The 14,366-nt window shown below is 37.2% G+C and overlaps 13 non-coding genes across 13 annotated transcripts; all 13 read right to left on the bottom strand.

The window, feature by feature from the left end:
- Positions 1-1,282: 1,282 nt before the first annotated feature.
- On the bottom strand, positions 1,283-1,355 carry TRNAT-UGU (transfer RNA threonine (anticodon UGU)). Its single transcript has one exon. It is a non-coding gene; the product is annotated as a tRNA-Thr (tRNA).
- Positions 1,356-1,654: 299 nt separating this feature from the next.
- Positions 1,655-1,727, bottom strand: TRNAT-CGU (transfer RNA threonine (anticodon CGU)). The gene has a single exon. It is a non-coding gene; the product is annotated as a tRNA-Thr (tRNA).
- Positions 1,728-3,083: 1,356 nt separating this feature from the next.
- TRNAT-CGU (transfer RNA threonine (anticodon CGU)) lies at positions 3,084-3,156 on the bottom strand. The gene has a single exon. It is a non-coding gene; the product is annotated as a tRNA-Thr (tRNA).
- A 1,347-nt stretch (positions 3,157-4,503) lies between these two features.
- On the bottom strand, positions 4,504-4,576 carry TRNAT-UGU (transfer RNA threonine (anticodon UGU)). The gene has a single exon. It is a non-coding gene; the product is annotated as a tRNA-Thr (tRNA).
- A 298-nt stretch (positions 4,577-4,874) lies between these two features.
- On the bottom strand, positions 4,875-4,947 carry TRNAT-CGU (transfer RNA threonine (anticodon CGU)). The gene has a single exon. It is a non-coding gene; the product is annotated as a tRNA-Thr (tRNA).
- A 1,355-nt stretch (positions 4,948-6,302) lies between these two features.
- Positions 6,303-6,375, bottom strand: TRNAT-CGU (transfer RNA threonine (anticodon CGU)). The gene has a single exon. It is a non-coding gene; the product is annotated as a tRNA-Thr (tRNA).
- A 1,347-nt stretch (positions 6,376-7,722) lies between these two features.
- TRNAT-UGU (transfer RNA threonine (anticodon UGU)) lies at positions 7,723-7,795 on the bottom strand. Its single transcript has one exon. It is a non-coding gene; the product is annotated as a tRNA-Thr (tRNA).
- Positions 7,796-8,095: 300 nt separating this feature from the next.
- TRNAT-CGU (transfer RNA threonine (anticodon CGU)) lies at positions 8,096-8,168 on the bottom strand. The gene has a single exon. It is a non-coding gene; the product is annotated as a tRNA-Thr (tRNA).
- Positions 8,169-9,515: 1,347 nt separating this feature from the next.
- Positions 9,516-9,588, bottom strand: TRNAT-CGU (transfer RNA threonine (anticodon CGU)). The gene has a single exon. It is a non-coding gene; the product is annotated as a tRNA-Thr (tRNA).
- A 1,355-nt stretch (positions 9,589-10,943) lies between these two features.
- On the bottom strand, positions 10,944-11,016 carry TRNAT-CGU (transfer RNA threonine (anticodon CGU)). The gene has a single exon. It is a non-coding gene; the product is annotated as a tRNA-Thr (tRNA).
- Positions 11,017-12,363: 1,347 nt separating this feature from the next.
- On the bottom strand, positions 12,364-12,436 carry TRNAT-UGU (transfer RNA threonine (anticodon UGU)). The gene has a single exon. It is a non-coding gene; the product is annotated as a tRNA-Thr (tRNA).
- Positions 12,437-12,735: 299 nt separating this feature from the next.
- Positions 12,736-12,808, bottom strand: TRNAT-CGU (transfer RNA threonine (anticodon CGU)). The gene has a single exon. It is a non-coding gene; the product is annotated as a tRNA-Thr (tRNA).
- A 1,347-nt stretch (positions 12,809-14,155) lies between these two features.
- On the bottom strand, positions 14,156-14,228 carry TRNAT-CGU (transfer RNA threonine (anticodon CGU)). The gene has a single exon. It is a non-coding gene; the product is annotated as a tRNA-Thr (tRNA).
- Positions 14,229-14,366: the final 138 nt, after the last annotated feature.

The raw sequence follows: 14,366 nt of genomic DNA, 5'->3' as shown, positions 1-14,366 counted from the left end.
AATTGTACATTTTTTGGCAATTCATGCCAATGTACACTTTTTTCAAATGAAACTCTATGATATATTTCCAATGAGAGTGTTTAAGAAATATTATTATTCTGTATTTAGTGCCACACGGGATCTGCGTTGTCCAATTACAGAGCACATAAACAAATTTGCAAAAAACAAAACAGTAAAGAGTCTTGGAGGCATGAGTGGTAGAAAGTAAGCAATTGGCAGGAGTGGTAATGAGAAAATGTGGGAATTTAAAGGGAGATAAGGTCATAGATGTAAATGGGAGAGGAGAAAGTGAGAAAGGAGAACTAGAAGAGTCTGTAGTGTCATCAATATATAATGCAGTTGTGGAAGATGACGCAGTGTGGAGGGTGGTAAGATAATCAGGTCAGTCTTAGACGTGTTTAGTTTCACAAAGCGCTGGGACATCCAAGAAGAGATAGCTGATAGACTGGTAGAGATACGAGTGAGTAAAAGTCTGGGGAGACAAGGTAGATTTGAGTATCAGCAGCAAAAAGATGATATTGTCAGTCAAAAAAGCTAATGAGCTCAACTAAAGAGGATGCATACAAAAAGAAAAGGAGAGGACAAAGAAAAGAACCTTGCGGGAAACATACTATTAGTGGAAGAGGGGTGAGGTAGAGTCCTGAGAGGAGACAGATAGGCAATGGACAGATAGGTAGGAAGAGGTTGTAAACAATGAGCTCAAGGAGTTTGGATGCATTGCTATGCTTGGGGCATGCATAGAATTGGTTGAACAATAAAGATATGAGACATGCAATTGAAAACAGTCAGAAAAATAGAATGAACGTCTTAAGTGATGCTCCAAATTGACTATCAAAGTATGTGAACAAATTGAAATAGATCTCTTTACTTTCGACTTGATGAAACTACTTTACATATGGTCATGCAAATTAATTTTTAGTAGCTGTAACAATAAAGAACTGGTAGGCCCCAGTGAGATTTGAACTCACTCTAACCCCTGAGCTATGAAGCCTTACATGAGAATGTATGTTTAAAAAAAAATCATGCATTTGTGGGGTTTCAAAGAAATCCAATTTGAAATTTAATTTTTGATTTTAATTTGTAGCTCTTTGACCCAATGGACACTATTTACAAATGGCCGATTCTGAATCATTTGCAATCTCCATGCTAATAGCACACATTGAACTTGAAATAGATCTTCTCACTTGAGAAGAACACTGTATATACTGTCATGCAAATTAAGATCACTGTACATACTGTCATGCAAATTAAGTTTTAGTAGATGTAACAATAAAGAACTGGTAGGCCCCAGTGAGATTTGAACTCACGACCCCTGGTTTACAAGACCAGTGCTCTAACCCCTGAGCTATGAAGCCTTACATGAGAATGTATGTTTAAAAAAAAAATCATGCATTTGTGGGGTTTCAAAGAAATCAAATTTGAAATTTAATTTTGGATTTTAATTTGTAGCTCCTTGACCCAATGGACACTGTTTACAAATGACTGATTCTGAATCATTTGCAATCTCCATGCTAAATGCACACATTGAACTTGAAATAGATCTTCTCACTTGAGACTTGAGAAGACCACTGTATATACTGTCATGCAAATTAAGATCACTGTACATGCTGTCATGCAAATTAAGTTTTTGTAAATAAAACAATAAAGAACTGGAAGGCCCCAGTGAGACTTGAACTCACGACCCCTGGTTTACGAGACCAGTGCTCTAACCCCTGAGCTATGGAGCCATGGAGGTGCATTAATTTCTAGACATATATGGTGTCTGTGTACTGGAGGAACATAATCAATTGCAAATTGTACATTTTTTGGCAATTCATGCCAATGTACACTTTTTTCAAATGAAACTCTATGATATATTTCCAATGAGAGTGTTTAAGAAATATTATTATTCTGTATTTAGTGCCACAAGGGATCTGCGTTGTCCAATTACAGAGCACATGAACAAATTTGCAAAAAACAAAACAGTAAAGAGTCTTGGAGGCATGAGTGGTAGAAAGTAAGCAATTGGCAGGAGTGGTAATGAGAAAATGTGGGAATTTAAAGGGAGATAAGGTCATAGATGTAAATGGGAGAGGAGAAAGGGAGAAAGGAGAACTAGAAGAGTCTGTAGTGTCATCAATATATAATGCAGTTGTGGAAGATGACGCAGTGTGGAGGGTGGTAAGATAATCAGGTCAGTCTTAGACGTGTTTAGTTTCACAAAGCGCTGGGACATCCAAGAAGAGATAGCTGATAGACTGGTAGAGATACGAGTGAGTAAAAGTCTGGGGAGACAAGGTAGATTTGAGTATCAGCAGCAAAAAGATGATATTGTCAGTCAAAAAAGCTAATGAGCTCAACGAAAGAGGATGCATACAAAAAGAAAAGGAGAGGACAAAGAAAAGAACCTTGCGGGAAACATACTATTAGTGGAAGAGGGGTGAGGTAGAGTCCTGAGAGGAGACAGATAGGCAATGGACAGATAGGTAGGAAGAGGTTGTAAACAATGAGCTCAAGGAGTTTGGATGCATAGCTATGCTTGGGGCATGCATAGAATTGGTTGAACAATAAAGATATGAGACATGCAATTGAAAAAACAGTCAGAAAAATAGAATGAACGTCTTAAGTGATGCTCCAAATTGACTATCAAAGTATGTGAACAAATTGAAATAGATCTCTTTACTTTCGACTTGATGAAACTACTTTACATATGGTCATGCAAATTAATTTTTAGTAGCTGTAACAATAAAGAACTGGTAGGCCCCAGTGAGATTTGAACTCACTCTAACCCCTGAGCTATGAAGCCTTACATGAGAATGTATGTTTAAAAAAAAATCATGCATTTGTGGGGTTTCAAAGAAATCAAATTTGAAATTTAATTTTGGATTTTAATTTGTAGCTCCTTGACCCAATGGACACTGTTTACAAATGACTGATTCTGAATCATTTGCAATCTCCATGCTAAATGCACACATTGAACTTGAAATAGATCTTCTCACTTGAGACTTGAGAAGACCACTGTATATACTGTCATGCAAATTAAGATCACTGTACATGCTGTCATGCAAATTAAGTTTTTGTAAATAAAACAATAAAGAACTGGAAGGCCCCAGTGAGACTTGAACTCACGACCCCTGGTTTACGAGACCAGTGCTCTAACCCCTGAGCTATGGAGCCATGGAGGTGCATTAATTTCTAGACATATATGGTGCCTGTGTACTGGAGGAACATAATCAATTGCAAATTGTACATTTTTTGGCAATTCATGCCAATGTACACTTTTTTCAAATGAAACTCTATGATATATTTCCAATGAGAGTGTTTAAGAAATATTATTATTCTGTATTTAGTGCCACAAGGGATCTGCGTTGTCCAATTACAGAGCACATAAACAAATTTGCAAAAAACAAAACAGTAAAGAGTCTTGGAGGCATGAGTGGTAGAAAGTAAGCAATTGGCAGGAGTGGTAATGAGAAAATGTGGGAATTTAAAGGGAGATAAGGTCATAGATGTAAATGGGAGAGGAGAAAGTGAGAAACGAGAACTAGAAGAGTCTGTAGTGCCATCAATATATAATGCAGTTGTGGAAGATGACGCAGTGTGGAGGGTGGTAAGATAATCAGGTCAGTCTTAGACGTGTTTAGTTTCACAAAGCGCAGGGACATCCAAGAAGAGATAGCTGATAGACTGGTAGAGATACGAGTGAGTAAAAGTCTGGGGAGACAAGGTAGATTTGAGTATCAGCAGCAAAAAGATGATATTGTCAGTCAAAAAAGCTAATGAGCTCAACTAAAGAGGATGCATACAAAAAGAAAAGGAGAGGACAAAGAAAAGAACCTTGCGGGAAACATACTATTAGTGGAAGAGGGGTGAGGTAGAGTCCTGAGAGGAGACAGATAGGCAATGGACAGATAGGTAGGAAGAGGTTGTAAACAATGAGCTCAAGGAGTTTGGATGCATAGCTATGCTTGGGGCATGCATAGAATTGGTTGAACAATAAAGATATGAGACATGCAATTGAAAACAGTCAGAAAAATAGAATGAACGTCTTAAGTGATGCTCCAAATTGACTATCAAAGTATGTGAACAAATTCAAATAGATCTCTTTACTTTCGACTTGATGGAACTACTTTACATATGGTCATGCAAATTAATTTTTAGTAGCTGTAACAATAAAGAACTGGTAGGCCCCAGTGAGATTTGAACTCACTCTAACCCCTGAGCTATGAAGCCTTACATGAGAATGTATGTTTAAAAAAAAATCATGCATTTGTGCGGTTTCAAAGAAATCAAATTTGAAATTTAATTTTTGATTTTAATTTGTAGCTCTTTGACCCAATGGACACTGTTTACAAATGGCCGATTCTGAATCATTTGCAATCTCCATGCTAAATGCACACATTGAACTTGAAATAGATCTTCTCACTTGAGACGACCACTGTATATACTGTCATGCAAATTAAGATCACTGTACATGCTGTCATGCAAATTAAGTTTTAGTAGATGTAACAATAAAGAACTGGTAGGCCCCAGTGAGATTTGAACTCACGACCCCTGGTTTACAAGACCAGTGCTCTAACCCCTGAGCTATGAAGCCTTATATGAGAATGTATGTTTAAAAAAAAATCATGCATTTGTGGGGTTTCAAAGAAATCAAATTTGAAACTTAATTTTGGATTTTAATTTGTAGCTCTTTGACCCAATGGACACTGTTTACAAATGGCCGATTCTGAATCATTTGCAATCTCCATGCTAAATGCACACATTGAACTTGAAATAGATCTTCTCACTTGAGACTTGAGAAGACCACTGTATATACTGTCATGCAAATTAAGATCACTGTACATGCTGTCATGCAAATTAAGTTTTTGTAAATGAAACAATAAAGAACTGGAAGGCCCCAGTGAGACTTGAACTCACGACCCCTGGTTTACGAGACCAGTGCTCTAACCCCTGAGCTATGGAGCCATGGAGGTGAATTAATTTCTAGACATATATGGTGTCTGTGTACTGGAGGAACATAATCAATTGCAAATTGTACATTTTTTGGCAATTCATGCCAATGTACACTTTTTTCAAATGAAACTCTATGATATATTTCCAATGAGAGTGTTTAAGAAATATTATTATTCTGTATTTAGTGCCACAAGGGATCTGCGTTGTCCAATTACAGAGCACATAAATAAATTTGCAAAAAACAAAACAGTAAAGAGTCTTGGAGGCATGAGTGGTAGAAAGTAAGCAATTGGCAGGAGTGGTAATGAGAAAATGTGGGAATTTAAAGGGAGATAAGGTCATAGATGTAAATGGGAGAGGAGAAAGTGAGAAAGGAGAACTAGAAGAGTCTGTAGTGCCATCAATATATAATGCAGATGTGGAAGATGACGCAGTGTGGAGGGTGGTAAGATAATCAGGTCAGTCTTAGACGTGTTTAGTTTCACAAAGCGCAGAGACATCCAAGAAGAGATAGCTGATAGACTGGTAGAGATACGAGTAAGTAAAAGTCTGGGGAGACAAGGTAGATTTGAGTATCAGCAGCAAAAAGATGATATTGTCAGTCAAAAAAAGCTAATGAGCTCAACTAAAGAGGATGCATACAAAAAGAAAAGAAGAGGACATAGAAAAGAACCTTGCGGGAAACATACTATTAGTGGAAGAGGGGTGAGGTAGAGTCCTGAGAGGAGACAGATAGGCAATGGCCAGATAGGTAGGAAGAGGTTGTAAACAATGAGCTCAAGGAGTTTGGATGCATAGCTATGCTTGGGGCATGCATAGAATTGGTTGAACAATAAAGATATGAGACATGCAATTGAAAACAGTCAGAAAAATAGAATGAACGTCTTAAGTGATGCTCCAAATTGACTATCAAAGTATGTGAACAAATTGAAATAGATCTCTTTACTTTCGACTTGATGAAACTACTTTACATATGGTCATGCAAATTAATTTTTAGTAGCTGTAACAATAAAGAACTGGTAGGCCCCAGTGAGATTTGAACTCACTCTAACCCCTGAGCTATGAAGCCTTACATGAGAATGTATGTTTAAAAAAAAATCATGCATTTGTGGGGTTTCAAATAAATCAAATTTGAAATTTAATTTTTGATTTTAATTTGTAGCTCTTTGACCCAATGGACACTGTTTACAAATGGCCGATTCTGAATCATTTGCAATCTCCATGCTAAATGCACACATTGAACTTGAAATAGATCTTCTCACTTGAGACTTGAGAAGACCACTGTATATACTGTCATGCAAATTAAGATCACTGTACATGCTGTCATGCAAATTAAGTTTTTGTAAATGAAACAATAAAGAACTGGAAGGCCCCAGTGAGACTTGAACTCACGACCCCTGGTTTACGAGACCAGTGCTCTAACCCCTGAGCTATGGAGCCATGGAGGTGCATTAATTTCTAGACATATATGGTGTCTGTGTACTGGAGGAACATAATCAATTGCAAATTGTACATTTTTTGGCAATTCATGCCAATGTACACTTTTTTCAAATGAAACTCTATGATATATTTCCAATGAGAGTGTTTAAGAAATATTATTATTCTGTATTTAGTGCCACAAGGGATCTGCGTTGTCCAATTACAGAGCACATAAACAAATTTGCAAAAAACAAAACAGTAAAGAGTCTTGGAGGCATGAGTGGTAGAAAGTAAGCAATTGGCAGGAGTGGTAATGAGAAAATGTGGGAATTTAAAGGGAGATAAGGTCATAGATGTAAATGGGAGAGGAGAAAGGGAGAAAGGAGAACTAGAAGAGTCTGTAGTGTCATCAATATATAATGCAGTTGTGGAAGATGACGCAGTGTGGAGGGTGGTAAGATAATCAGGTCAGTCTTAGACGTGTTTAGTTTCACAAAGCGCTGGGACATCCAAGAAGAGATAGCTGATAGACTGGTAGAGATACGAGTGAGTAAAAGTCTGGGGAGACAAGGTAGATTTGAGTATCAGCAGCAAAAAGATGATATTGTCAGTCAAAAAAGCTAATGAGCTCAACTAAAGAGGATGCATACAAAAAGAAAAGGAGAGGACAAAGAAAAGAACCTTGCGGAAAACATACTATTAGTGGAAGAGGGGTGAGGTAGAGTCCTGAGAGGAGACAGATAGGCAATGGACAGATAGGTAGGAAGAGGTTGTAAACAATGAGCTCAAGGAGTTTGGATGCATAGCTATGCTTGGGGCATGCATAGAATTGGTTGAACAATAAAGATATGAGACATGCAATTGAAAACAGTCAGAAAAATAGAATGAACGTCTTAAGTGATGCTCCAAATTGACTATCAAAGTATGTGAACAAATTGAAATAGATCTCTTTACTTTCGACTTGATGAAACTACTTTACATATGGTCATGCAAATTAATTTTTAGTAGCTGTAACAATAAAGAACTGGTAGGCCCCAGTGAGATTTGAACTCACTCTAACCCCTGAGCTATGAAGCCTTACATGAGAATGTATGTTTAAAAAAAAATCATGCATTTGTGGGGTTTCAAAGAAATCAAATTTGAAATTAAATTTTTGATTTTAATTTGTAGCTCTTTGACCCAATGGACACTGTTTACAAATGGCCGATTCTGAATCATTTGCAATCTCCATGCTAAGTGCACACATTGAACTTGAAATAGATCTTCTCACTTGAGAAGAACACTGTATATACTGTCATGCAAATTAAGATCACTGTACATACTGTCATGCAAATTAAGTTTTAGTAGATGTAACAATAAAGAACTGGTAGGCCCCAGTGAGATTTGAACTCACGACCCCTGGTTTACAAGACCAGTGCTCTAACCCCTGAGCTATGAAGCCTTACATGAGAATGTATGTTTAAAAAAAAAAATCATGCATTTGTGAGGTTTCAAAGAAATCAAATTTGAAATTTAATTTTGGATTTTAATTTGTAGCTCCTTGACCCAATGGACACTGTTTACAAATGACTGATTCTGAATCATTTGCAATCTCCATGCTAAATGCACACATTGAACTTGAAATAGATCTTCTCACTTGAGACTTGAGAAGACCACTGTATATACTGTCATGCAAATTAAGATCACTGTACATGCTGTCATGCAAATTAAGTTTTTGTAAATAAAACAATAAAGAACTGGAAGGCCCCAGTGAGACTTGAACTCACGACCCCTGGTTTACGAGACCAGTGCTCTAACCCCTGAGCTATGGAGCCATGGAGGTGCATTAATTTCTAGACATATATGGTGTCTGTGTACTGGAGGAACATAATCAATTGCAAATTGTACATTTTTTGGCAATTCATGCCAATGTACACTTTTTTCAAATGAAACTCTATGATATATTTCCAATGAGAGTGTTTAAGAAATATTATTATTCTGTATTTAGTGCCACAAGGGATCTGCGTTGTCCAATTACAGAGCACATAAACAAATTTGCAAAAAACAAAACAGTAAAGAGTCTTGGAGGCATGAGTGGTAGAAAGTAAGCAATTGGCAGGAGTGGTAATGAGAAAATGTGGGAATTTAAAGGGAGATAAGGTCATAGATGTAAATGGGAGAGGAGAAAGTGAGAACTAGAAGAGTCTGTAGTGCCATCAATATATAATGCAGTTGTGGAAGATGACGCAGTGTGGAGGGTGGTAAGATAATCAGGTCAGTCTTAGACGTGTTTAGTTTCACAAAGCGCTGGGACATCCAAGAAGAGATAGCTGATAGACTGGTGGAGATACGAGTGAGTAAAAGTCTGGGGAGACAAGGTAGATTTGAGTATCAGCAGCAAAAAGATGATATTGTCAGTCAAAAAAGCTAATGAGCTCAACTAAAGAGGATGCATACAAAAAGAAAAGGAGAGGACAAAGAAAAGAACCTTGCGGGAAACATACTATTAGTGGAAGAGGGGTGAGGTAGAGTCCTGAGAGGAGACAGATAGGCAATGGACAGATAGGTAGGAAGAGGTTGTAAACAATGAGCTCAAGGAGTTTGGATGCATAGCTATGCTTGGGGCATGCATAGAATTGGTTGAACAATAAAGATATGAGACATGCAATTGAAAACAGTCAGAAAAATAGAATGAACGTCTTAAGTGATGCTCCAAATTGACTATCAAAGTATGTGAACAAATTGAAATAGATCTCTTTACTTTCGACTTGATGAAACTACTTTACATATGGTCATGCAAATTAATTTTTAGTAGCTGTAACAATAAAGAACTGGTAGGCCCCAGTGAGATTTGAACTCACTCTAACCCCTGAGCTATGAAGCCTTACATGAGAATGTATGTTTAAAAAAAAATCATGCATTTGTGGGGTTTCAAATAAATCAAATTTGAAATTTAATTTTTGATTTTAATTTGTAGCTCTTTGACCCAATGGACACTGTTTACAAATGGCCGATTCTGAATCATTTGCAATCTCCATGCTAAATGCACACATTGAACTTGAAATAGATCTTCTCACTTGAGACTTGAGAAGACCACTGTATATACTGTCATGCAAATTAAGATCACTGTACATGCTGTCATGCAAATTAAGTTTTTGTAAATGAAACAATAAAGAACTGGAAGGCCCCAGTGAGACTTGAACTCACGACCCCTGGTTTACGAGACCAGTGCTCTAACCCCTGAGCTATGGAGCCATGGAGGTGAATTACTTTCTAGACATATATGGTGTCTGTGTACTGGAGGAACATAATCAATTGCAAATTGTACATTTTTTGGCAATTCATGCCAATGTACACTTTTTTCAAATGAAACTCTATGATATATTTCCAATGAGAGTGTTTAAGAAATATTATTATTCTGTATTTAGTGCCACAAGGGATCTGCGTTGTCCAATTACAGAGCACATAAACAAATTTGCAAAAAACAAAACAGTAAAGAGTCTTGGAGGCATGAGTGGTAGAAAGTAAGCAATTGGCAGGAGTGGTAATGAGAAAATGTGGGAATTTAAAGGGAGATAAGGTCATAGATGTAAATGGGAGAGGAGAAAGTGAGAAAGGAGAACTAGAAGAGTCTGTAGTGCCATCAATATATAATGCAGATGTGGAAGATGACGCAGTGTGGAGGGTGGTAAGATAATCAGGTCAGTCTTAGACGTGTTTAGTTTCACAAAGCGCAGAGACATCCAAGAAGAGATAGCTGATAGACTGGTAGAGATACGAGTGAGTAAAAGTCTGGGGAGACAAGGTAAATTTGAGTATCAGCAGCAAAAAGATGATATTGTCAGTCAAAAAAAGCTAATGAGCTCAACTAAAGAGGATGCATACAAAAAGAAAAGAAGAGGACATAGAAAAGAACCTTGCGGGAAACATACTATTAGTGGAAGAGGGGTGAGGTAGAGTCCTGAGAGGAGACAGATAGGCAATGGCCAGATAGGTAGGAAGAGGTTGTAAACAATGAGCTCAAGGAGTTTGGATGCATAGCTATGCTTGGGGCATGCATAGAAATGGTTGAACAATAAAGATATGAGACATGCAATTGAAAACAGTCAGAAAAATAGAATGAACGTCTTAAGTGATGCTCCAAATTGACTATCAAAGTATGTGAACAAATTGAAATAGATCTCTTTACTTTCGACTTGATGAAACTACTTTACATATGGTCATGCAAATTAATTTTTAGTAGCTGTAACAATAAAGAACTGGTAGGCCCCAGTGAGATTTGAACTCACTCTAACCCCTGAGCTATGAAGCCTTACATGAGAATGTATGTTTAAAAAAAAATCATGCATTTGTGGGGTTTCAAATAAATCAAATTTGAAATTTAATTTTTGATTTTAATTTGTAGCTCTTTGACCCAATGGACACTGTTTACAAATGGCCGATTCTGAATCATTTGCAATCTCCATGCTAAATGCACACATTGAACTTGAAATAGATCTTCTCACTTGAGACTTGAGAAGACCACTGTATATACTGTCATGCAAATTAAGATCACTGTACATGCTGTCATGCAAATTAAGTTTTTGTAAATGAAACAATAAAGAACTGGAAGGCCCCAGTGAGACTTGAACTCACGACCCCTGGTTTACGAGACCAGTGCTCTAACCCCTGAGCTATGGAGCCATGGAGGTGCATTAATTTCTAGACATATATGGTGTCTGTGTACTGGAGGAACATAATCAATTGCAAATTGTACATTTTTTGGCAATTCATGCCAATGTACACTTTTTTCAAATGAAACTCTATGATATATTTCCAATGAGAGTGTTTAAGAAATATTATTATTCTGTATTTAGTGCCACAAGGGATCTGCGTTGTCCAATTACAGAGCACATAAACAAATTTGCAAAAAACAAAACAGTAAAGAGTCTTGGAGGCATGAGTGGTAGAAAGTAAGCAATTGGCAGGAGTGGTAATGAGAAAATGTGGGAATTTAAAGGGAGATAAGGTCATAGATGTAAATGGGAGAGGAGAAAGGGAGAAAGGAGAACTAGAAGAGTCTGTAGTGTCATCAATATATAATGCAGTTGTGGAAGATGACGCAGTGTGGAGGGTGGTAAGATAATCAGGTCAGTCTTAGACGTGTTTAGTTTCACAAAGCGCTGGGACATCCAAGAAGAGATAGCTGATAGACTGGTAGAGATACGAGTGAGTAAAAGTCTGGGGAGACAAGGTAGATTTGAGTATTAGCAGCAAAAAGATGATATTGTCAGTCAAAAAAGCTAATGAGCTCAACTAAAGAGGATGCATACAAAAAGAAAAGGAGAGGACAAAGAAAAGAACCTTGCGGGAAACATACTATTAGTGGAAGAGGGGTGAGGTAGAGTCCTGAGAGGAGACAGATAGGCAATGGACAGATAGGTAGGAAGAGGTTGTAAACAATGAGCTCAAGGAGTTTGGATGCATAGCTATGCTTGGGGCATGCATAGAATTGGTTGAACAATAAAGATATGAGACATGCAATTGAAAACAGTCAGAAAAATAGAATGAACGTCTTAAGTGATGCTCCAAATTGACTATCAAAGTATGTGAACAAATTGAAATAGATCTCTTTACTTTCGACTTGATGAAACTACTTTACATATGGTCATGCAAATTAATTTTTAGTAGCTGTAACAATAAAGAACTGGTAGGCCCCAGTGAGATTTGAACTCACTCTAACCCCTGAGCTATGAAGCCTTACATGAGAATGTATGTTTAAAAAAAAATCATGCATTTGTGGGGTTTCAAATAAATCAAATTTGAAATTTAATTTTTGATTTTAATTTGTAGCTCTTTGACCCAATGGACACTGTTTACAAATGGCCGATTCTGAATCATTTGCAATCTCCATGCTAAGTGCACACATTGAACTTGAAATAGATCTTCTCACTTGAGAAGAACACTGTATATACTGTCATGCAAATTAAGATCACTGTACATACTGTCATGCAAATTAAGTTTTAGTAGATGTAACAATAAAGAACTGGTAGGCCCCAGTGAGATTTGAACTCACGACCCCTGGTTTACAAGACCAGTGCTCTAACCCCTGAGCTATGAAGCCTTACATGAGAATGTATGTTTAAAAAAAAAATCATGCATTTGTGAGGTTTCAAAGAAATCAAATTTGAAATTTAATTTTGGATTTTAATTTGTAGCTCCTTGACCCAATGGACACTGTTTACAAATGACTGATTCTGAATCATTTGCAATCTCCATGCTAAATGCACACATTGAACTTGAAATAGATCTTCTCACTTGAGACTTGAGAAGACCACTGTATATACTGTCATGCAAATTAAGATCACTGTACATGCTGTCATGCAAATTAAGTTTTTGTAAATAAAACAATAAAGAACTGGAAGGCCCCAGTGAGACTTGAACTCACGACCCCTGGTTTACGAGACCAGTGCTCTAACCCCTGAGCTATGGAGCCATGGAGGTGCATTAATTTCTAGACATATATGGTGTCTGTGTACTGGAGGAACATAATCAATTGCAAATTGTACATTTTTTGGCAATTCATGCCAATGTACACTTTTTTCAAATGAAACTCTATGATATATTTCCAATGAGAGTGTTTAAGAAATATTATTATTCTGTATTTAGTGCCACAAGGGATCTGCGTTGTCCAATTACAGAGCACATAAACAAATTTGCAAAAAACAAAACAGTAAAGAGTCTTGGAGGCATGAGTGGTAGAAAGTAAGCAATTGGCAGGAGTGGTAATGAGAAAATGTGGGAATTTAAAGGGAGATAAGGTCATAGATGTAAATGGGAGAGGAGAAAGTGAGAACTAGAAGAGTCTGTAGTGCCATCAATATATAATGCAGTTGTGGAAGATGACGCAGTGTGGAGGGTGGTAAGATAATCAGGTCAGTCTTAGACGTGTTTAGTTTCACAAAGCGCTGGGACATCCAAGAAGAGATAGCTGATAGACTGGTGGAGATACGAGTGAGTAAAAGTCTGGGGAGACAAGGTAGATTTGAGTATCAGCAGCAAAAAGATGATATTGTCAGTCAAAAAAGCTAATGAGCTCAACTAAAGAGGATGCATACAAAAAGAAAAGGAGAGGACAAAGAAAAGAACCTTGCGGGAAACATACTATTAGTGGAAGAGGGGTGAGGTAGAGTCCTGAGAGGAGACAGATAGGCAATGGACAGATAGGTAGGAAGAGGTTGTAAACAATGAGCTCAAGGAGTTTGGATGCATAGCTATGCTTGGGGCATGCATAGAATTGGTTGAACAATAAAGATATGAGACATGCAATTGAAAACAGTCAGAAAAATAGAATGAACGTCTTAAGTGATGCTCCAAATTGACTATCAAAGTATGTGAACAAATTGAAATAGATCTCTTTACTTTCGACTTGATGAAACTACTTTACATATGGTCATGCAAATTAATTTTTAGTAGCTGTAACAATAAAGAACTGGTAGGCCCCAGTGAGATTTGAACTCACTCTAACCCCTGAGCTATGAAGCCTTACATGAGAATGTATGTTTAAAAAAAAATCATGCATTTGTGGGGTTTCAAATAAATCAAATTTGAAATTTAATTTTTGATTTTAATTTGTAGCTCTTTGACCCAATGGACACTGTTTACAAATGGCCGATTCTGAATCATTTGCAATCTCCATGCTAAATGCACACATTGAACTTGAAATAGATCTTCTCACTTGAGACTTGAGAAGACCACTGTATATACTGTCATGCAAATTAAGATCACTGTACATGCTGTCATGCAAATTAAGTTTTTGTAAATGAAACAATAAAGAACTGGAAGGCCCCAGTGAGACTTGAACTCACGACCCCTGGTTTACGAGACCAGTGCTCTAACCCCTGAGCTATGGAGCCATGGAGGTGCATTAATTTCTAGACATATATGGTGTCTGTGTACTGGAGGAACATAATCAATTGCAAATTGTACATTTTTTGGCAATTCATGCCAATGTACACTTTTTTCAAATGAAACTCTATGATATATTTCCAATG

Source organism: Crinia signifera, chromosome 11 (genome assembly GCF_055691185.1).
Source record: "Crinia signifera chromosome 11, ASM5569118v1, whole genome shotgun sequence".
NCBI classification, from domain to species: Eukaryota; Metazoa; Chordata; class Amphibia; order Anura; family Myobatrachidae; genus Crinia; species Crinia signifera.
The sequence above is the reverse complement of the archived record's forward strand: the minus strand, read 5'-3'. Positions and strand labels throughout refer to the sequence as shown.